This window comes from Macrobrachium rosenbergii, chromosome 43 (assembly GCF_040412425.1).
Source record: "Macrobrachium rosenbergii isolate ZJJX-2024 chromosome 43, ASM4041242v1, whole genome shotgun sequence".
NCBI lineage: Eukaryota > Metazoa > Arthropoda > Malacostraca > Decapoda > Palaemonidae > Macrobrachium > Macrobrachium rosenbergii.
In genome coordinates this window covers 9,761,035-9,784,281 of record NC_089783.1, presented here as the reverse complement: position 1 = coordinate 9,784,281, position 23,247 = coordinate 9,761,035, and the positions used below count along the sequence as shown (strand labels likewise).

The 23,247-nt window shown below is 35.0% G+C and overlaps 1 long non-coding RNA gene across 1 annotated transcript; it reads right to left on the bottom strand.

Annotated features, from left to right (window-relative positions):
- Window positions 1-3,386: 3,386 nt before the first annotated feature.
- LOC136828562 (uncharacterized) lies at window positions 3,387-9,272 on the bottom strand. The gene is made up of 3 exons (XR_010850108.1): window positions 9,067-9,272; window positions 7,880-7,969; window positions 3,387-4,552 (listed from the first exon to the last, which is right to left on the bottom strand). It is a non-coding gene; the product is annotated as an uncharacterized lncRNA (long non-coding RNA).
- Window positions 9,273-23,247: the final 13,975 nt, after the last annotated feature.

Below are 23,247 nucleotides of genomic sequence, written 5' to 3'. Positions count from 1 at the left end.
ACTGTAGCTTACTTTTGCTGTGTACTTACATCCCTGAAATAATGACAGTGAAGACACATTCACATGACAATATACTAAAACCAAACAAACTACTTTTTTTGTGCACAGGCTCTTGTTGTAGCTGCAACAGACCACAACATCGACACTAATACTAATGGAAAGCAACGCTTTTCGTTAAGACTGAATATCCTGTGAGGATTCGAAGAGCTCTGAATTCGGTTACCCAGACGACTAGAACTCAACTTGTAGACGCTATGCATGTCTTGTGAGGATTAGAAGTGCTCTAAATTTGGTTACCCAGACAACTACAGTAGAACTCAACTTCTAGATAATAAAATCGCGGGAATAGAGTCACAGAAGGTCATAATTTTATGGCAAAAAACTTCAGTCTTGTGGTAAAAATCAGAACAAATTATATTAAGTAAACTTCTTGTACATTTTTTCTGTAAATGTTCTGATGTGTAAAACAAATAAATACAAAGAATTGAGTAAAATCATAGGATTGCATCCTAGATAAATGATATTCATGAAATAAGCAAAAAAATACTGCAATGATATACTTGTTAATTGCTGCAAATGAAAAGTGATCCCTTGCGATGCACCAAAACTAATGATAATTTTGTTATCATTGGTCTTGGTGCATCGCAAGGAATCAGCTTTCATTTGCGGTAATTAACAAGTATATCATTGCAGTATTTTTTTGCTTATTTCATGAATATCATTTATCTAGGATGCAATCCTATGATTTTACTCAATTCTTTGTATTTATTTGTTTTACACATCAGAACATTTACAGAAAAAATATACAAAAAGTTTACCTAATATAATGTTCTGATTTTTACCACAAGACTTAAGTTTTTTGCCATAAAATTATGACTGTGACTATTCCCACGATTTTATTATCTAGAAGTTGAGTTCTGCTGTAGTTGTCTCGGTAACCAAATTTAGAGCACTTCTAATCCTCAAGACATGCATAGCGTCTACAAGTTGAGTTCTAGTCGTCTGGGTAACCGAATTCAGAGCTCTTCGAATCCTCACAGGATATTCAGTCTTAACGAAAAGCGTTGCTTTCCATTAGTATTAGTGTCGATGTTATGGTCTGCTGCAGCCACACCAAGAGCCTGTGCATAAGAAAAGCAGTTTGGTTTTAGAATATACTAAGTTTCCATGCCATAACCTACCCTCTTAAAGTGGAAATAGCCTGTTCAGTTAGTCCCAGCAGCTACTCTAAGTTTATTATTATAATTAACACTATATATCGTATGAGTAAACTTTCCCATTGACAGTCCCAGGTATTAGTATTATTGTTACTTCAAACTGCCATCAACTTTCACATTAACAATCCCATATATAATTGTTCCTTCAAACTCCCAAAAAAGTAACAGGAAAGAGAGTGCCATCCCTTAAGATATATTTAATAGGGCACCAATCTTACACTGAAACCACCGCACCTAACTTTAGTGCTACATAACTACGGAAGGTGTCATGCAATGCAAACTACTTTTGTCCTTTAGTATCCAGTCTTAAGGGAATTGAAACTGCACAACCCCACTGGGCGAGAAATTAAGTTGGGGAATTCGGAATAAGAAAGGGGCTCCCGAAGCAATCTTCGGCGCTGGGGGAGAGGTGGATGAAGGTAGGGGTCAATGAAAATATGCAATGCAATCTGAACTGTCTATTTCCCAACATGAAAGCTTTGCTTGAAGAGTAAGAAGGGGGAGAGTGGGGGTGTTGAGAGGGGTGACGGAACGACGTTAACCAGACTGCCCGAACTTGAATTACAATTTCCACTATTAACCAGCCTATTAGAATACCTGGCAAGTCCACGTCATCAGTGTCAAAAACGATTCTTTAACATCCCAAGACCTAAGCCTCTTAGAAAATCGTTAAGCTCCACGTATTACCCGTCTAGTTCCTATTTACTACTGTGCATTTCAGGGCCGTCTCTAATTGGTTTTCGTCGATAACTACTTTCCAAAGCATCGGATATGGATCGTATTTAGGAAATAACTATTTGAAGCCACGGCCTAATTGGCAAAAATATGCACTGGTGTCTAATGTTGATAACTAAGGCACTTACCGGAGTAAATCACAAATTTCAAGGGAAACAGCTAAATTTAGAAAGCACCCAAAGGGAGGCTAGCAAAACGTCATTACTGAAGGTCCCCCCACTCATTTATACTGACATACTTTACTAGACACCCCGCCCATATATTTTATGAAGACTCGCGTGTTGGTAGTGGTAGTAATAGTAGTATATGGGATTCTTGTATTGTTTCACACACAAACACCTACCCTACTCTCATCTTTTCGATGAATCATGTCTTAAGTACAATAAAGGAATGAGCATCAAATGAATATAAATTCTGTAATACCAATTCCCTGGCGCAATTCACGTTTCCTATATAACTTAAAATATGCACCAAAGTCCTCCACACACTGTGAAAACCATTGTTACCCTGAAGTTTGCTGCTTCATATTGTCTAAAGTTCCGGTTTACGTGTACCTGCCTAGTACTGCTAAATGAATGTAACAAACGCAAGTGTTCTAACCTCCTTAATGCATGATCAATCCCATAATAAACCCAAAGTATTTAGTATATCACACAATCTCATTTATTATTCCATGTGTGTCAGTTTCGTTGTTCCTATACACTTCATTTACTGTACTTGAAACTGACACTATTGTTGTAGGGTTGAGTGGTTATCAGCGAGCCTTTGTATTCCCGGTTTCATCTTTTTTTTTTTTCTATGGATTTGAAGTTACTCATTCTTTCAATTATTTTGAATATTTACATCGTTTATTATATAGATATATTTCATTTGATCGTAACTACATTGTGGTGCTGAATGATACTCTTAACATTGTGGTGCTGAATGATACTCTTAACATTGTGGTGCTGAATGATACTCTTAACATTGTGGTGCTGAATGATACTCTTAACATTGTGGTGCTGAATGATACTCTTAACATTGTGGTGCTGAATGATACTCTTAACATTGTGGTGCTGAATGATACTCTTAACATTGTGGTGCTGAATGATACTCTTAACTTAAAGTCCAAGCGCTTGGGCTATGCCCCAAGTTTTATAATCCACTAATCCACAGATTGTACTGAACTTAAATGAAATTGAAGGAAATCTGAAATCCAAAAATTCTTGTAATATAACATTTTGTAAAAAGATATGCTGTTTAAGTTAAGATTAAGACAGCTTTGTGTGAATCGGGGTATTACGCTTTGAGCAGATCAGAAGCGCACAACTTTCGATGGAAAGGGAAAGTAAAATTTCTATATGAGGATAGGTCAAAGTGGAAACAAAAGAGCACACTCCAAAAGTAACTTTTATTAATTTTCATCATCCAGGTATAAGTCTTCTGTATCCTCGTTATCGCTGTCTAAGTTTATAATGATACGTCCCACAGGCTCCTGAATGTCTGATGACCAATATCCATCCTCAAAATCACATCGTTCCACTGCTGACGCCCAAACCTTATGAGTGACCAAAAAGCTTGGCTTCCTCCAGTCTTACCTGCAGGTCTGCCCGGGTGAATCGATGTAAGGATGAACAGACATTACGTTTCACGCACGCCCATACCCGCTCAATGGCATTGAGCTCTGGGTGGGCAGGTGGCAAGCGAACCACCTCATGGCCCCACCCTCGGATGACGTTGTCCACGGTGTACTGTGGTTTTGGCCGGTACTGTTGGCATCTGAACAGCAGCTCTGGTCGTGTCGCACCGTCTGGGACAGGGATTCTGCACCTCTCCAGCCAAGGAATAAGGTCTGCTTTCTTGGTTGCCGTAGTTGGACATAGACACGCTCTATCAGCTGGCTGTGATAAGGTGCGTTGTCAAGTACCAGCACCGATGGTTCGGGCGGCAATGGTAGAAGCTGAGTTGTCAGCCAGCGTACTAATAGCTCGCCTGTCATTTCCCAGTGGTAATCACCACATACTCTTTGCAGGGTAAGAAAGGAAAACCCTCAATAAATCCATTTGCTGTGCCAGCTGTAACCACCACGAAGCAATCTCCTTCGCCAGATGGTACCTGTCGGCTATGCGTGGCACTGGTAGCAGGCTGTGTGGTGTCCACCCACTCCCTGTTGTGGCTTATTCTTGTGGTGAACCACGTCTCATCGACAAACTATCTGCCTCCGTTATTCTTGGTGGCGCCTCAGAGCCCGGAGAGCGCCGATCCGACGGCAAACCAAGTCAAGGGATTCTTTTGCAAGATACATCTTTCGCCGAGAAATTTTGTATTTGAATCCCATATCTTGCATGAGCCGCCACACCGATATCTCAGAGGTTGTTTCTGGGATAATGGTGGCTGTCTTCAAATCTTCCGTTAGGGTTCTGACAGTGAAAACTTGCTTTGCTGAAAACTAGTCATGAACAAAGCGGCGAATGACACCCGCTGTAAAATTATCAAAGGCTTGTGGGGCAGGCATTACTACCCCAGCAGACCGAGGCGAGCTCACTGATCTGTTGCGCTGGACAAGCTTTCTCACAGCATGCGACGTCATACCCATGAAATTTGCCACACAGTCGTAGGGCCTGTGTGGATAAGGATAAAGACCAGTATTCAGCCAATGAATAAAAATGCTTTATATAACATACTTTTTTTTCCTACGCACACGGCCATGTAAAGTATTGATAACTATATTATTAATCATAATGTTCAGTTTTCATCAGTTTTTATTCTTATTAATATCATTATTGTTATTATTCATACTTCGACGACAGGGACGATGATAATAGAATATGCATAAATACATATGCCATATACATATATAGACATGGTACATACATAAACACATAATACATGAAATTTTATATATGTGCGCGTGTGCGTGCGCGCGCGCATGTGTGTAAGGTGGTCAGTAGAATAGACTAAGTTTTTAAAAATAGTTGTTGCAGCTATCAGTGGGGTAGTTTATCAGTCAAGAAATTTTTGCCAGTGTTTAATCTTTGTCTGAAAAGTCAGAGGCCTTGATACAAACAAAATATTTTCATACTCGTCATTCGAGTCTTACCCCTATAAAGGTCAACTTTGTTATCTTGTCTAAATCTTTTGGTGCTTGTGCATCTCCTTGTTAAGCACTTACTACTTAAAATTTAGCATATGACGCTTACGATTTTCTTTGTTGCATACTGCAAAAACAACACGATAGTCTTGCAGCCACGAGGAAAATTTGCTAGGCTTGCCATAGGTGAAGCAGCAGTCACGTTTAACCTGGCTTTGCCCTGTCGTCGGCGACTCTGCGATATTTACTATTATGCAAGGTTACCAGGTATATCGGGCCAAAATATCTTGCCAAACACCTCAAAATTATCCTATTTTCATTTCAATATGATTTTCTTTCACCAGTTCCAAAAGTTTTGTATAACTGATCAAGAAAATGTAAATAGAAATTGTTATAATTGCTATGTATTCCTATAGTCAAATAGTAACATTGCCATTATGTTTATCATATTCCTTTGCTATAATGTCACTTTATACAGTATACCAAATTCTTATTACCCGTGGTATCACCAATGGAAACCGTATTATCGTGATTCTCAATTCTCAACGATGGTCAAATATTTGTTTCTACGATCATTATCACACTACTGTGAACATTGCTGTTAAGCCTGTCATACTTTACGTTACTGCTATTAAGCCTGATGTCATACTTTACGTTACAACTAGCCTCCCTCTGAGTGCTTACTAAATTTAGCCAAGTTTCCCTTGAAATTTCCGTTTACTCCGATAAGTGCCTTAATTATCAACATTAGACATCAGTGCATATTTCTGCCAATTAGGCCGTGGCTTCAAATAGTTAATTCCAAAATACGATCCATATCCAATGCTTTGGTAAGATTTCATCGACGAAAACCAATTAGACACGGCCCTGAAATGCTCAATAGTGCGAATGAAATTTTAAGTTATAAAAGTATGTCAGACACTTACCCGTCCCTATTCTCAGCTGCGCTAACAAATTCAAACTTACATTTCATGACCAAACAAAGGGCTCAAGTACTGTAATACCTTCTGCTATTAATAACTTGCACTGTCAAACGTCTCCTTAGGTCTATCGCATTTTTTTTACCCTAGTCTATTCCCAGTATCATTAAGATATAGACTTTAGTGTTTATCACCTTTATCCTAACACCTGTATCTATATAATAATAGCACGTTCTTTACCCTATTCTATACTATCCTATATTTCAAGTTCCATATCTAACTTCCCATTAAGTCCTAGCTACACGAAAACTATCAACCTTGCAGTTCTAATCTAACTTAGAAGTTGGTTGGTTTGAAACTCCCGTTGAGCATGGTGACAAAGTCACCATGCTTGTTTTTGAACTTCCCATTGTGCATGGTGAACAAGTCACCATACACAACAACAAGTCCACCTTTGCCTGGCAGGTGGCACCGCCACCCCGGCAAAGGTGGACTTGGGAAGTGGGCAAAGAAAACTTACTTTAAATGCAAAACTATTTACATGCAAAGCTTAATTTACACGAATTTACAAGCAAAGCAAAGCTTAATTTACACGAATTTACGTGCAAAGCAAAGCTTAATTTACACGAATTTACGTGCAAAGCTTAATTTACACGAATTTACGTGCAAAGCTTAATTTACACGAATTTATAATCAAAGCTTAATTTATACGAATTTATAATCAAAGCTTAATTTATACGAATTTATAATCAAAGCTTAATTTATACGAATTTATAATCAAAGCTTAATTTATACGAATTTATAATCAAAGCTTAATTTATACGAATTTATAATCAAAGCTTAATTTATACGAATTTATAATCAAAGCTTAATTTATACGAATTTATAATCAAAGCTTAATTTATACGAATTTATAATCAAAGCTTAATTTATACGAATTTATAATCAAAGCTTAATTTATACGAATTTATAATCAAAGCTTAATTTATACGAATTTATAATCAAAGCTTAATTTATACGAATTTATAATCAAAGCTTAATTTATACGAATTTATAATCAAAGCTTAATTTATACGAATTTATAATCAAAGCTTAACATACGAATTTATAAGCAAAGCTTAATTTATTTAAATGCAAAACTTACTTCATACGAATTTATATGCAAAGCTTAATTTATACGAACTGATAGGCAAAACTAACGATTAGCAAAACTTGATAAGCAAAACTAAACTGATAGGCAAAACAAACTTTTGAAGCTGAAATAATTACTCAAGAGCTTTAAAAATCGTTACTGCTCAAAAACTTGAAAACTAAAATACTTAACTAAACTCTACAATTAAAAAAACAGCTGAAGTTACAAGATCAAACCAAATAAGGCAAAAGTTTAATTAAGTTTAAAAAAGTTTAAATCCACTAACCTAAAAAAAAATATTAGATATACTCTACAAACTTTCAAAAATTACCTTCCACACACAAACTTCTCCCCCACACATTAAACTAACTTCTGATGCCGAAATGTAACTAATCAAAAAAAAAAAAAAAACTGAAAACATCTTCCACATACAAACTTCTTCCACACACAAACTAACTTCTGATGCTAAAATGTAACTAAACTAGTCAAATACAAAAATTAAAAAACCGAAAACAGTTCTGAAGCTGAAACAAATCCTAAAATTTCTCGAAATATTCAAAGCTGGAAAAGTTAAATTTTAACCTTAGTAATTAAAAAAAAAAAAATTGCAGACAAACTTTCAAAATTCTCAAAAAAAAAATTGTAGACAAACTTTAAAAATTCTCAAAACTAAGGTTTTGAATCTGAATAAAAACCAAACGCATTAAATTACGGTCTAAACTTAAAATGAAATCTTAAGAGTTTTGATTCTGAAGAAAAAAAAATGTTCGGGGAGTTGCTCAAGCCACAACTAAGAAATACTTACTCACGCATTAATCCTGTTTAGTCATAAGGTATCGGTACATCTAAGAATAGAATAACTCATTGTGGCACGCCCATTTAACACCACCCTGACCTGAAATAAGAAAATATATGTTGTGGCACGCTTATTTGACGACACACCCTGACCTGAAATAAGTAAATATTAAAGCCCACAGTGTTCTAGCAAATGGAAAGAACTAAATGCTGACTATTGGTTACAATCAGCTGGGCCATCTGATAACTTAAAATACTAAGACAAGGATCAGCAAGTAAGGCTTTATAAATGCTGATAAGCGTTATTGCTAGTTTATTGCCCCTTAAGCCTACAATAATTAAAAGTTTAACTCAACTTAATATACCCCATATTAGGAAGGCTATGGTGGTCGAGTTAAGCCTCTAATCCTCAAGAAACTTTAAACCCTATTGCATCGTAGGACTTGCTATATTGCAGCATAAAGTTGAATTTAAAACATCCGTAGCACTGCATAAGATTGCTAGTATAAAACCAAAGTGCATAGAATTACCACTCAAGCAATCAAGTTCAGCTTAGTAATGAATAGGCTTCGAAATTGAGTCTTAAATACCAAAGTCTTAAACACCATGTTGAAGGGCACTCTACAGTACAATACCTAACAAACATTACAGTACAACAATACCTAACAAACATTTTGAACAGGTACTGTTGGAGTTTAAAACAAAAAATCGAAAATACTAGTATTTGAAGGTACAAAACCCGCAAACTGAAAACTTTCATACGACAGACTGACTGTCATGGCTCATGCACCACAATCTAAATATTTGAGAAATATAAAACGCAAAACTAGTAACAGTATCCACTTGCCAGCCCAACAAACCTGAAAGCAAGCCTTCACGCTTAAAATCTTGCCAAGTCTATTCACAATACGACATACGCGAGAAACTGCTCAAGCTTCTTTAGACCTCAAATGAATATTGTAGTCAGAAGACATGCAAGTGAAGCATATAGGTTATTTGAATCTAGAACATTTGTAAGTCTGGCTGGAAAGCATTTGTACACTATGCACCATGACTATACAACAAAATACCTCCTGAAGTGAACACCATACAAGAAGAAAGCAAATTTTAAAAAGAACTAAAAAGACTTCTATTCTGCAGGAGCTACGATGCTGACGAGAAAACACAAAATTATAAAACATATAAGAAGCACCTTACTTTGAAAACGTACAAGGGCCAATCAAAAAGGGAATCGTCCCTGTGGAAGACTGTACATCAAACCAAAGGGAAACAGAGTGAAACCAACGATCGTCCAGTACACCACGGCCAAAATCTCAAACGCAAATAAACGAGAAAGTCGAGTTAGTATCAAAGAAACCTGTCTTACCAAGCCTGGGACTCTACAAAATTGAAACAAGATGTTCTTGAGGATAACAGCCAACGACCGCTGAAACTGCCTGTTTTGTGGGACGTTACTTCATCGCCCTTTCACCACCGAAGGAAATTATTATTATTATTATTATTATTATTATTATTATTATTATTATTATTATTATTATTTCACTCTTCCTTTTTAGCGAACTACCCCAATTATGTATCAGTAGTTAGCCCATCTGCAAAAAATTATTATTATTATTATTATTATTATTATTATTATTATTATTATTATTATTACTTGCCATTTACTCTTCCTTTTTAGCAAACTGCCAGAATTATGTATCGGTGTTTGGTCTTTATTTGAAATTATTATTATTATTACGTATACCTTAGTTTTACCAGACCACTGAGCTGATTATTATTATTATTATTATTATTATTATTATTATTATTATTATTATTATTATTATTATAGTTGTTACTGTTGTTTTCAGCAGTGCTTGGTTATAAGAGTTCATGAATATTACTTTTTACTAGCGTACTTAATTTAGTATTGTTTTGCGTTCATCTTATCGTTCATCGTATATGGCCCGGAGCTGAAACTAAGGATATTATCATCATTAATTATTAGTTTATGTAACATGGCGTCACAGTGACATGGTCATAGCCAACACTAGTATTGAACACTTTTGTTAAGGTGATTCAGCGGCGGTCTTATTAACTCGCACCAATGAATGAAAGGAAATTTTTATGATTAAATTTATTTTTACTAATTAAAGGTTCGGATGTTCGTAATCTACAACGGTAAAAGGTCACCTTCAGCGATTTGCCATATGGATTCAAGGCTTGCAGTGATAAATATATCCCAAAATTTTGGGGAAATTGAGAAGGTAGGAGGACTAAGCGGCATTAGATAAATCATTTATATCTGTCGTAAGTGATATAATTAGCGGCTAATTCGAACAGTGGTCAATGAATTTACTGAAACCAGATCATATTGTTCGATCATCGCCAGATATTCGAATCCTGTTTCGATATTATTAGGTGGAGCTATGAAAACTATTATCATGAGGATTATATATATATATATATATATATATATATATATATATATATATATATATATATATATATATATATATATATATATATATATATACATATATATATATATATATATATATATATATATATATATATATATATATATATATATATGTGTGTGTGTGTGTGTGTGTGTGTGTGTGTGTGTGTGTGTGTAGATAGATAGATAAATAGATATTAAGCTCCAATATACTTTAATATCCAGTTCGCTACACCTCGGGAATAACTTAACTTACATCCAAGAAGAATTATGATTAATAAATGTTTCGTCACCAGTTCTCAAGAGAGGTATAAGTTGCCATCGACTCTGCTGTACACGCCTGTCGAATTCAGGTTTTGTACTTAGAATCGATATAAACCCATCTTCACCACGATAGCTGACTGGTAAATTTATAACGCGTGGCTAATTATGAATTTGTGAATTTGTCTTATACACCAAGGGTTTTTCTTATATTCACAAACATTAGGCCACAAATATCATAAAATATCCAGTTCACTACATTAGGTAGAGCTCTTAAAATATCATATATATATATATATATATATATATATATATATATATATATATATATATATACACACACACACACACACATATATATATATATATATATATATATATATATATATATATATATATATATGCTCACACAAATATCAAGCCACAAACATTGTTTATTGCCTAATTCACTATACCTCACAATTAGCTTACAACCAGAAGAGTTATAACTTATAAGTGATTCGTTACCAGTGGTATTCGAAACGTTGCTTCATTTAGAAACAATGTTGTACTTTAGACCATGGGTGATGTACAGTGACTTTTGACCACTGACCCATCAAGAAAGGTGTAAGTTGATACCAACTCTGCTGTATAGGCATAATTCTCTTTTATTTTGATGGACATCAATAAGAGCATTTTCTACGATTCTTCCATATCACAGCAGAAGGGTAGTCAGGTTTGATGTTCCTATAGGCATGTTCTTAATGCCTCTACGTAAGGGAGTTTTATTTTGCTGGTATATCCCTTATTTTGTTATGCCCATTGGTTTGAAGGGATATCTTACTGGTTTGGTTGATAGCTTTTCCGCCGACATAGTGAGGCAGCTGGTTGAGTTGTTTACAGATGAAATCGACTCCTTTGTCTATGTAACCGTCAGAATAGGTACGTGGTCCTCAGAGAAAAAAATTACACTGATGCCTCAGTCTTTATTGAAATTGCAGTGTCATGATAGTTAGGAAATGAATGCAGGAAGTAGAGAACCTTGGTCTTCTATAGACGTTGAAACTGTGAATGATTCCCTACTGATATATCTAAGGAGGCTTGTTCCCGTCCTTTTCTCATTCAGTTTTGAACGTAACACTAGAAGTGAATTAATTTTGCTGCAAATAGATATCAAAATCTTCTCAACTATTATTCCAGAACGTGAAAATGTTATCAACTTGTCGCACCAAAACCACTTTGGGACTGAGTCATTAAAGTCCATGCAGACATTGGCTTTAAAAGAGGAATAGCAGGCTGCCTGTTCCACATACAAGTCTTTGTAAACCTCCCAGTTAAAAGTGGACATGATATTGGTTACACGGAGCTTGATTAACTGTTTTTTTTTTTTTTTTTACTGCCCAGAGGAAATAGGTCTTGTAAGGAGTTGATTTTTTCCCTTATGAAATTCGGGATGTTGTTTACAGGAACCTTTGTGAATAATGATTCCGCATCCTGGCTTATGAGCGTTATGTTGTTCACTGGAATATTTGATTTATAGAATTTCTGAATAGAGTCCTCTGCTATTTTATAAACTACCTAAGAAATGTGTCAGCAAACCTGCTAAGTTTCTGATATTGTAAAAATAAACGAGAACTAATTTCACAAAACTGGGAGTCAGAGAATGCCTTCTTATGGGTTATGGCGAGTCCGTAGAAATATGGTAGAGTTGTTGACAAATCCAGGTAAAAAAGATACGTCACAGAAAAAAAGTCATGCTTAGGGCGCCGATGCTGACCGAGTAGGACTTCCCCTAACTACTGAACAAGACAGTCACGACGATATAAACTATATTGACCGGAGACCGTTGACGATATGGAATCGATAGTCACAAAATTTATATCTTTTAGGCAACTATCCATAGCAAATCAACCCTTGAATTGCCTTATAACTACTGAATGTTCATTTTAAGATTGACTTTTCGCTTCTGTTTAATTAATCTTGATTTTAATATTTCATTGTATGTATGAAGAAGTATGTTTGGAAACATGCGAAAGCTCGTTATTATTACATTTGCACAAGTATATACAGCTATGGATTTCGTAATCACCATAAATTCTTTAATATTTTACTATTGCATACCTCTATATCCTTCTGAATGAACATACGCGACAAAAGCCGAGGAAGAAATACCAATGAGGTTTATGCCCTGGGGTGTGAAAGCCATCAACCGGTAGATCTATGCCTAAGGAGATGAATACCAATGTGGATTATGACCACACCCAGATCGGTTTTCCTTATCCAGAATTCTGAAAAAAAACTGAATGTAACACAACAAGAAACCAGCATTACAAGAACTGATAGACAACCCCAGAATAAAATGCAAAAGCAACACATGTCGGAATCTAACAATAAAGAAGGCTGTGTATATAACAACCAAGCCGACGTTGAACGTCCCCACCAACTGCCTGAAGGGAAGAACACAAGGTCAATGCCACTCCCATAACAGTCCCCAATCAAATACTTCGGAAGAAATCAATAAATTTATATTAGACCCATAAGAACAAGAAGCAGAATGTAAAACTAATGTAATAATGTAGTTTCACAATGGAATTGCATTATGTAAATATAATGTACATAATTAGCCACCCCCTAAGTAACTAAGCATTGTAAATATAAATAATAACTCCAAACCCCTCCCCAGTCACATTCCCATCATACGCATATGCACACAAATATACTGTATATAACACATTCTCCTACCTTTGTAATCTGCAATATGTTTATATACTAAAAGGTCCTTCTGTAAATTCACTTCTACGAACCTTTTTATGTCCTTCTGTATTCACTGACACGAAAATTTTAACATTATAGCCTTCACTTGGTTATACTGAACTACACAGAAATTGCACGACTTCCTGTTCGCCACCTTTTGTTCACTGCCGTATCTGTGATAAACAGCAACTTGCCTTTTCTAACTGGGCTGTGGTAGTAACATCAATTGTTACTGAAGCAATGATAGTTACCCCACGAATTTGCGGGTTTTTATTTCAGTTCAATACAAGATGAGGAAATGATGATAACTGCTCAAGTAGAAAAAAAAATGCAAAGCCTGCGCTTGTTTCCAGAGCATGTACACGAATTTTTATTTTAAGTGAAACGAATTATAGTTGTGATGGTTCATAGTAATTTTCATTTTTATTTTATCCGGTTTCATTACACTTTCTCACTTTTTTCATTACACACACACACATGCATATATATATTACTAAAAGGACCTCATTCAAACTGGATGGTATCTAACGGAGCTTTTTATTCAGAAAAAGTTACAAGTTTTCGTGGACAAACAGTCCACATTATCAAGTATCCGTTTTTAGTAATTCTACTAATGCACAGAACAATTGTGTATGTGATAAAGTTAATGTGTGTATGTATATATATATATATATGTATATATATATATATATATATATATATATATATATATATATATATATATATATATATATATTTATATACATACATACACACACACACACATCATCCCACGTGGGATAAGTGAAATTTAAACAAATGTATCGTTGAGTCCCAATTCTACGGTTGGGTTTGTTTAAAAAAGAAACTCATTGATACATTTTTAAAATTTCACTTATTCCACGTGGGACGATGACGAACCTAGCCATCAGTGCTGCCAACATCCGTAATGGGCCTGATGGTCGCTTCTGTTAACTGCCTTGTCATTCATAAAATATTTATTTATTTCGACTGAAACATTTAGCATCACTATAAGAAAGGAATGTTCTATCTACTTATGTAAAATTTATTATATTTGATTAACCAAAAAGTATATTTTTTGACCTTTGGAGACAGAGGAAGAGAATAAGAAATGCTAAAAATTATTTTTGGTCCTATTTCATCACCCCTAAAACGGTGGTAGGTTTTATCTTATTACTGAAAACTTTTAATTAACGCTAGAATAAACTTTTCAACTTTCCAATGGTCCCACTTTAGTGATAATAAAAATGACACGGGTAAAATTAGAAAGCATTTTGTGGAAACTTCCAGTGCGTCTAACTATTCAACTGTTCACTCGGGAGTAAATGACTAAGACCTGAGAGTAAACAATTGGGTCGACCCGTCTGGACCGGAGAGGGTTAATAGAACATTTAGGGAAATCAAAACATCTATTTCAACGAAGTTATCACAGAAAAATTTGGAATTCTTTAAAACATACGGGCAGGTAAAAATTGTGCCTAAAATTCTAATTCTTTGCAGCGAAATGTTCAAGAGCGAACTCTAAACATTATCAACAACCAACAAAACCTGAAACAGAAATACCAAAAGCTGGGAGGTTCTGAAGAAACAAAGAATGGATACCAATACGGTTTATGGAAATGACACTTTTAACAAGTTTTCTTAGATGTAAAGGATGGTAATGTTCCATCATGAAAATTAACGTTAATTCCAGTCAAAAGCGGTACGACGTCCTTTAAGTTTCATTAAATTATCATTATGATTATACCTATATCACTCAAAACCGAATTCCGCAGTCTAATGGGGGAACTGCGAAGTATCATTATGGATTATGTTGATAACATAAAATAATAATTTTTCTTCTTATAAAACCAGTCAATAAATATTTTAAGATCTGTCCCTGTTTTTCCTCATTGGCAAGGTGGGTACCGTTCTCAGCTAGCACTCTGCTGGCCCCACGTTCGAATCTCCAGACGGCCAATGAAGAATTAGAGGAATTTATTTCTGGTGATAGAAATTCATTTCTCGCTATAATGTGGTTCGGATTCCACAATAAGTTGTAGGTCCCGTTGCTAGGTAACCAATTGGTTCTTAGCCACGCAAAATAAATCTAATCCTTCGGGCCAGCCCTAGGAGAGCTGTTAATCACCTCAGTGGTCTGGTTAAACTAAGGTATACTTCTTCTCAAAGATATTTGTTTGCCACCTACATAGCATGCAAACATTGTCCCTTGTCAGAAATACATAACATATCAAGTGGATTATAAGCTATTAAAAATCTGGTCGTGATTTTAGAATGTACTAGATTTTCATGGTGTCATTCCTTTCAGTGGTAAGTTATGAGTGCCTTGTCAAATTATAACCTTGTGGTCAATATTTATCTACATCTGGTGTGGTCCATTCTCTTCTGTTCACTAAATTTTGGAAACAGAGGCAAAGGATAGTCTGTGAATATCAGTAATTATAGCAAATATTTTGTTATAATAGTATCAGTTACCAATGAGGTTTTCATATTGGTTTTCTTTTCCTTTGCCAGAGTTTAGAGAATACCTACTTCAGCTGATGGAATTTAAATCATAACACGAAAAGAGAGACCTCATACTTTCGGAAGTCATGTCAGAGAAAATATAATTTGCAACGACCATCGGGGAAACACAAAACCATTTATTTTGTAGTCAGAATTGAAGTTCAAATCTCTCGTTCTGACGGTATTTCTATTGGGCGTCAAGCATAATGATTTTCACTGGAGATAATAAAATTACTGCAGAATGGTGGTTCTTTATTACTTGTAAATGCAGACTGGGGCATTTTTTTCTTTGGGATATCAGTAGGACTTCTCCCTGATAAATTGGTGTAATGTGTTCGCTGAATGTTTGTTTATTGAAAATAAACTAACTTCAATTTGAGTATTTGTAAATGATAACCTGGTACAGTTGCTGGTTAAGAAATATACAGTAGATACATACCGAAAAATTACGAAACTTCTCTGCAAAATTGTAACAAAAAAAATGATGTCTTGTGCTGGCAAAATACTCTAGTGAGAGTAAGATATACTGTTATGCATTTTACGGTTGTTATAGCTAATGAAGCAAAAAAAAAGGAACAGAAGAAACTCACCATGTAATCTATACATATATATATGAATGGATGTATGGATGTGTATGTTTCATGTACGCTCTGAAATGCATCGAGCAATTTCAACCAAACTTGGTATACATATGACTTACCATCTGCGAAAGAACACCGTTGGGCGGTAAGACACCACTGGCACTGAAGTGGGGGATGTAGGAAGGGGGTGAAATGTAAAAATTACAGAAAACGACAGATATTAGTCTAATCCCTAGTTTTCGAGGTTGCTGAAATTAATAGTGACACTCCCGATGCCCTTCAAGTCCAAGTTCAGCCCTGATAGGAAGTGAGTGAGAGGGTGGGTAGGGAGGTGTTAACATGTAAAAATAACCGAAACGACAGATATTAGTGTCTAATCCATAGTTTTCGAGGTCCTTGAGAAGAATAGTGACAGTCCCAATGTCCTTCAAGTCCAAGTTCAGCCCTGATAGGAAGAGTGGGGTGAGAAGGGCATGGGAAGGTGGTGACATGTAAAAGTAAAAGAAATACAGATATTAGCATCTAACCCATAATTTTTGAGGACCCTGAGAAGAATAGCAGCATGTAAAAATAATTGAAAAGACAGATATTAGTATCTAATACACAGTTTTGAGGTCGCTGAGATGAATAGTGACACTCCCGATGCCTTTCAAGTCCAAGTTCAGCCCTGACTGGAAGGTGGGGTGGGCAGGGGATACGTAAAAATAACAGAAAAACAGAGATACTGGTAGCTGATCCATGGTTTTTGAGGTCGCTGAGAAGAACAGTTACGCTCCTGACAACCTGTAAGTCCAAGTTCATCCCAATAGGAAGGGGGATGGGAACGGGTGGGAATGTTGTAACATGAAAATAACCGAAAACTACAGATATTAGTGCTTATTCCACAGTTTCTGAGGTCGCTGAGATGAAAAATGAAGCTCCCAATGCCCTTGAAGACCAAGTTCAGCTCTAATAGGAAGGACAGGTGTGAGAAGGGGTGAAAAATAAAATGTCAAAAATGACAGATATTAGGTTCTAATCCATAGTTTTTGAGATCACTGGGATAAGTAGAGACACTCCCAGTGCCCGTCAAGTCCAAGTTCAGCCCCGATAGGAATGGGGGATGAGAAGTAGTGAAATATAAAATGTCAGAAATGCTGGGCAATGTAACTGAAGTAACTGTCTTAACAGGAATGGAGAGAGAGAGAGAGAGAGAGAGAGAGAGAGAGAGAGAGAGAGAGAGAGAGAGAGAGTTTATCAGCTGTCACTCAGAGATTTGCCGTGCAGAGTCGGGTTGGTCAGCTAGTTAAAAATAAATCTGAGGAATGACTGCTTGATTTTCTTACCTGTGATATCTTTGTCTGCAATGAACTAATCTGCAATTATTTTGATACAACTTTTCCTTTTTCCAACATTGCTTTTACAGAGTTTTCCAGTCTTCTGAAAGCTTGACTCGTAGTCCTTCTTTTAAAAGATGCAACTCAAGTTTCGGATCAAGGTAGTACCTGTAACAGTCTTAACTGCTGTGATATGATGTAATGTCTGATGGCCACTGTAGGCACACATGTTTAACCATACGACCAATGACTCTCAGTGTACTTCGGAGAAACACCGCATGCGAACCATGTTGTTGAAGAAAACACAAAATCTTGAGATGATGTTTTCAGAGAATGTTTCCGACGATGTTATAGTCTCCTTCTTGATATTGTACCAGCCTATGTATCAGAATACCATTCATTCAGCTATGTACATGTATTTCACAGCCATGTGTTTTACACTTATATAATTGTATGTTTGCCTCTGTGAAGAAACACAGAGGCCTATAGTTAACCCCTTTTTCCCTACCTGTCAAAGGTTGGGACTACTTTAAGGCCCGCAAGGGTTTTTGACTTGTGTGAATTTTAGATGAATAAATCAGTTGTAACCTGACCTACGCTTTTGCTTGCACCTCACTCTCACAATATATTAGATGGGATGCCGAACATCTAACAGTTTTAGAATCTACACATGCTCTCGTGCCGTTTTCTCCGTTGAATTCATCTTCCCTCCCTTTTATACCAGTCATTTATTCCCCATCATATAAATCCTTCGTTTCTCCCAACCCCTCTTATCAAAAGGATTTGTCTTCTGATCCGTACTTTCAAAGGTGTCTGCCTTAACTGTCACGAGACCTTCCCTTAGTAGTTGAGTTGTTTTCTGGTGCCGTTCAAGACGAGTCAAATGTGTCAGAGATTTTGTACATACTGATAAAGCATTCTTTTTGAGCTCTCGTATTTCCGACGGAGAAAGTTTACGAAGGATTTTTTTTTTTTTTTTTTGCTATGCAGAGTATGTAGTAGGGGTAGGAGGTAAAAGAACTCGCGTGATTCTGTCTGCCTCGAGGTCCTTAAACCTGAAAAAAAACATCCACTTCTCATATACCTTGTCGGTTACCGTAATATTTCAATCCTTTTATGAGCAAACCGTAGCTTCTTCTGAATAACACATTAACGTGTAGTAACATATAAAACTAAGAATAAAGGAAAATATGAAGATGTAAACAGAATACTCTTAGAAATAAAACATTAGTATAATTCAGGTATACAGGTTTCTTCAAACGGGATGCCTTTCATATTCACGAAACACTTTATTTTAAAAGAGCAATCTATATACAAAAAACTATTATAATTCTTCTGTAAAAATGAAACCTGTTATCAATTCAGGCCTCTGGCAAGGATTTTTTTTAAGCTTTAATGACAGTGAATCAGAGAGATTAAATAAGAGCTCTTTGACCTTCACTACCCAGGACATATCTTTAGAAAAAAAAAATTCCCGTAATCAAGGTGGATGCTCCACTAGAAATGCTACATGGTAATGCAAATCTTTTATCATAATGAACAAAATCCGAAACACTTTTGACTCATCTTGGGTATCACTAAGACACAACTCATGTAACAAGGGAAGGTCTCTTGAAAAGGAGAAAGGCTATGAAGATGCTTTTGTAAATAGGATTCATAAGTTTTTATCTAACGAGATAATGAAATTGTATAAAAGGGGAAGGAAGATGAACTCAACGTTTAATGAGAAAGGTATGAAACCATGAGCTGGGTCTTCAGCTGTTGGATGTTAGACATCGGAGTTAGTATATAAAATAATAAAGGGTAATTATTTTGGGAACGAATTCCTCAAAGGGGCAAAAACTGCAGATGAGAATGGCTAGCAACGCGCTTTACAATAAAGGAAAAGAAAATAATGAAATCTGCAAAGGAAACAAAAAAATTCAAATTCAGTATCGAGACCAAGTTAAATCTAAACACACACACACACACATATTAAGTGCACATGAACTTTTACATCTTCGTCCGTAAGAAATAAAAAAAATGTTTAAAGTAAAATAATTGTAATATTTTTCATTATCAGCTCTATCCCTTAATGAGTAATGACTCTAGGAAGAAACGATAATCCATTTTCACGAGAAGTAAACTTGCAAGATTTACGTCTTCCTCACTACTGCTACTCGAGGAGAGTAAGTTTTTCAGGTCTCATAATGGATTTTGGCATACAGGAAACAGGATATGATTCATAGGTGCGCAAGGAAGTATATGAGCAGCAACACAGAGGACAGAGTAATTGGATTTGTCTCCCTCAGAGGGTTGATGCAATTTTTTTTCTGTTAAAAAACCTGCAAAAGTATTGAGACTCATTTGGTAAGACAATATCAGTTCCATCAGGTAAATATCAATTCTGGCAAAGGTATTGAAAAGATTGATGTAAATAGATCTAGAATGCCTAATAACTATTATTATTATTATTATTATTATTATTATTATTATTATTATTATTATTATTATTATTATTATTATTATTATTATTATTATCTATCAGGATTATTTATTTTCATGAGCGAACCTTTGCTGCCGTTTCCAAAATTTCGTTGGACGGATGAAAATAGTTCAGATTGATACAAGAAACATTAAGCATGATGGTGAAATTAGAAAGACACCTATAGCTCACCACTAAAAATAATATTTTACATCTAAGAGAATTTGTGTTAAAGATTACATAAGTTCCAAGTCTATTATACTGCATTCTTATCCTTTTCCGTACATGATTCTTCTGAACTTACTGGTTTTTGCTTCACCATTCTGCAGGCGTTAAGTATATCTAACGATCTTCATTGAACGGTTCTGATAGCATAAGGTTTATGTATAAACTTTTTTGCCAATTATTATGTTTTAAATTACTACAAGTTTTTCATTGACGCCTTCGTGGATTTAATGTTTTCATCTCTCTAAATATCATATTGAATTATATATCTCTTCATCCTAACCACAGTGGTTTTCCCTGTTGCATCGATGTCAAACTTTTGTTAGTTATTCTTTGTAAATATCTGTTATGTTCTTGTTTATTCTTACCTTCATCGTAACCATCTACATAGAAGACTTACTAAATATTAATGTCTCTTTTCGCTTGAATTCAGTAACATAAGTCAAAAGGAAGAAAACTACAGAAGCACGAATAACAATGTCTTTGTTCACGTATTTTTTTTTTTAAGTACAGCTATGATAAAGCAAATTAAATGCAATGTAACGTAGCAAAATGTCAGTCCTTAATTGTTTCGACATTAGAATAGAAATTAGTGCATATTTGGTATGCAAGAAACCTTGCAGGTGTTTGTGCTTTTATAATTACAAAGCGAAAAAGTCTTCCTTACACGATATCTTGAAGGGATAGGTCTCATTCATTGGTAACAGACCTCTTCATGATAACGCCCATTATATATCTGTCAGAAATTTGGTCTTTTCTCTGGATCTCGGATCTTATATTCCACTTTACTCTCAGATTGACAATTATGAAATTCAAAAGACTAAAAAGAGAAACCATATAAACGACCTGTTTTTCAGAATTTATTGCTGTTTATTGCAAACCTAGAACTAGATCTACCAATGAGTTTGATTCAATTAAGAGATCTTGACTCAATGTTTGTCATCCTGAAAGGTTTCAAAATCTCCATGAACATTAGTTATAAGATGTTATTGTAAAGTAGGAAAACTTCACTTAATATTTCAAGCAGTATTTCAGAAATCCACAAAGAGTCCTTAAATGGACTGACATTTGGGTATTTTAGATCAGTTTGTTTTCTAAATTGATGTATTAAAAAAATAAACCGTGTACATCAACATATTTTGCAGGTATTTGTCATAAAGAGGTAAACTAAAAACCGTAAGGATTTCATTTTAAGAAAACGACACAAAAGCAAATAAGAAGCAGGTTCCAAGGGGTGTTAACGAGCTTTCATCATTGGCCACATGGTGGCGACTACCTCTCCGCGAACCATCGTATACAGTATTATAGTTTCTCCCGTCGCCTCTGACTGATTCTACAAATTCAAATTATAAGACGTAAGGATGAGAAACAGTAGGATTAGAAAGTAAAGACGAATGACAAATTAAGAAGCAGCAATTTTATAAGACGGAGACATAGAAGAGAGGGATTTCCGATTCCCTGTGAAAACTTCCAAGTAATTTCCTGCCTGGAAAATAGGTTATCCCTAACACTTTACTGGAATTCGAGAGAGAGAGAGAGAGAGAGAGAGAGAGAGAGAGAGAGAGAGAGAGAGAGAGAGAGAGAGAGAGAAGGAAATTTGTTTCCATAAAGCATACAGTTAAAAGTAGCAGAGCGAATTATTTCATATCTGAAATAAATTTTATTACTTTCAAACCGAATGGCATCAAAACGGTATAAACATTTCCCAACCAATCGCCTGTTGAAATAGTGTCAGAAGACGTTACTTCGTGCAATTTTTGTATAATTTCTCTTTTTACTTAAAATCATTAGATAGGTGTTGTTTCATTTCTAGTAATGTTTATCGTTAATAAAGTGAACAAGTTTGGATATATTTTGTTTATTTAAGAAAGCAAAATTTTCATTTATCTCTAAAAATTTTTATCTGGAATAATCATTTATATGGAAATATATAGCATTGTAAATGATGCATACAAGATCAAGGTAGTAATTATATCTCTTAGCTTATTACTTGTAGGCGCACGTGTTCAACCACACGGCCTACCCACCGATGACTCACAGCGCACCTCGAAAAAAAACATACAAACAATGCGGTTGACACGAGTTCAGAAGAAAGCAAAATCTTGAGACGATGTTTTCAGTAATAAAAATTTTTACAAGGTGAACATTTTGACACAACACACACACACATACATACACACACACACACACACACACACACACACACACACACATATATATATATATATATATATATATATATATATATATATATATATATATATATTAAACATACGAATACATAGAAAAATTTATAAGGTATCTAATTTTTTTAATTGTCAGTTACCTCATATATAATTTCTATGTATTCGTATGTATAATATATATATATATATATATATATATATATATATATATATATATATATATATATATATATATATATATATATATATTGTAAAAATGTTCACCTTGTGAACATTTTTACTGTTTACCTAAAATGAGAATAACTGAGTTGTACTTTTATAACATTCTTTGTTGTTTATCATTCACCTTCCATGTATAATCTTTTAATTGTCCTGTCCCTGCTTCTGAGCGATTGAGCCTAATCCTTTGTAAAATCTCTTAAACATTCACCCTGTTTTGGTAGGTCTGTAATTCTTCAATTGTGCTGGATTCCAGGTAAATATTTTTCCTTTGTAACCCCATTTGTCATTCATACGACCTTTCTTTGTAAACTTATTTTTATATATCTTAAGCCTACTAAGTAAAGCAGCACTCCATTGTTTCTCTTTTCTTCCTGGATTTTGTCTTTATTTATATATTCATCACGTTCCATATATATATATATATATATATATATATATATATATA